The sequence below is a fragment of the Dreissena polymorpha genome, chromosome 6 (assembly GCF_020536995.1).
Source record: "Dreissena polymorpha isolate Duluth1 chromosome 6, UMN_Dpol_1.0, whole genome shotgun sequence".
In the NCBI taxonomy this organism is placed as follows: Eukaryota; Metazoa; Mollusca; class Bivalvia; order Myida; family Dreissenidae; genus Dreissena; species Dreissena polymorpha.
In genome coordinates, this window is record NC_068360.1 from 116817178 (window position 1) to 116818827 (window position 1650).

The following is a 1650-nucleotide window of genomic DNA, read 5'->3' on the forward strand; positions in this document are numbered from 1 at the left end:
TCAAATAAGATACAAACACATCCCAATCCTAAAATTATCAGTAAGTTATAGTATTGTTTGCCTCTAGGCGCATAATTAATTGAAGGCCTAGTTTATCTGTTAATCCTCGCCCCATGTGGTGTCCCAGTGGGTACACTGATATTAATACACGATGTTTTGGTCCACAATTAAATCTCTTATAAAACATGTCTCTCAGGTGACTGAAAAATGGCTGTGTAGATACAACAAATACTACTACAACGGAGACTAAGATAACACATGTTACAATTAATTTGTCTTCCTTGCGTTCTTCTTATACGACAAACACTTCTAAAACAAAAAAGCAAAAAGCCGCTACTGCTACTGCTTCGGCTACTCTTACTGCTACTGCTACTGCTACTGCTGCCGCTGCCGCTGCCGCTGCCACTGCCAATGCCGCTGCCACTGCCGCTGCCACTGCCGCTGCCACTGCCGCTGCCACTGCCACTGCCGCTGCCGCTGCCACTGCCGCTGCCACTGCCGCTGCCAGTGCTGCTGCTGCTGCTACTGATAGTGCTACTGCTACTGCCACTGCTACTGCCACTGCTACTGCCACTGCTACTGCCACTGCCACTGCCGCTGCCACTGCCGCTGCTGCTGTTGCTTCTGATAGTGCTACTGCTACTGCTGCTGCTGCTGCTTCTGCTGCTGTTGCTGCTGCTACTGTTACTGCTACTGATACGGCTACTGATACTGCTACTTCTACTGCTACTGCTAGTGCTACTGCTACTGCTACTGCTACTGATTCTGCTACTGCTACTGCTGCTGCTGCTAATGCTGCTGCTGCTGCTGCTGCTACTGCTACTATTGATAAATATTCTCCTTCTACTTCTCTTTCTAATATGCTAGCGATGCTTCATAATTATTTTAAATGTATCATTTTGCTAAAACAGGAAAGAACTGTTATATATATTTTCTTAAAGGGATCTTTTCATGCTTGGGTAATTGACAAAATTGAAAAAAGTTGTTTCAGATTCGTAAGTTTTCGTTTTAGTTATGATATTTGTGAGGAAACAGTAATACTGAACATTAACCATGCTCTAATATAGCCATTATATGCATCTTTTGACGATTTTAAAACCATAAAATTATAAAGCGTTGCAACGCGAAAACGATTGAATAATTTGGAGAGTTCTGTTTTTGTCGTTAAATTTTGTGAAACTACGAAGATTGCTTATATAAGGTATAAAATACGTCGAGAATGTGTACTCGGCGGAATAGCTCAGTAGGCATAAGCGTTTATACTACAGGACTCTGCCAGGACTCCAGGGGTCACTGGTTCGAACCCTGCTCCGGGCAATGTACATTTCCTTTTTTTATTTTTTTTCTTGATTTTTTACTGGAGCTTTTATGATCCAATGTTTACATTTATCAATATTAAGCATTTAATGAAAAAGTTAAAAAAAATGCCAAAATCTGTGAAAAGGCCCCTTTAAAGGTGTAAAGAATCTAAACTTTCTGCGATTAAAGTTTTATTTAACTGGATTAGTATAGGCCACATAACAGACGCTATTGTACTGATTTGTACTAAACAACATTTTGTCATAATCAACAGTTTTTAACATGCCGCAGTTCCTTGGAAGTGACCTTTGATTGGAGTTATGTATAAAACATTAACATGGTATTGTTGAC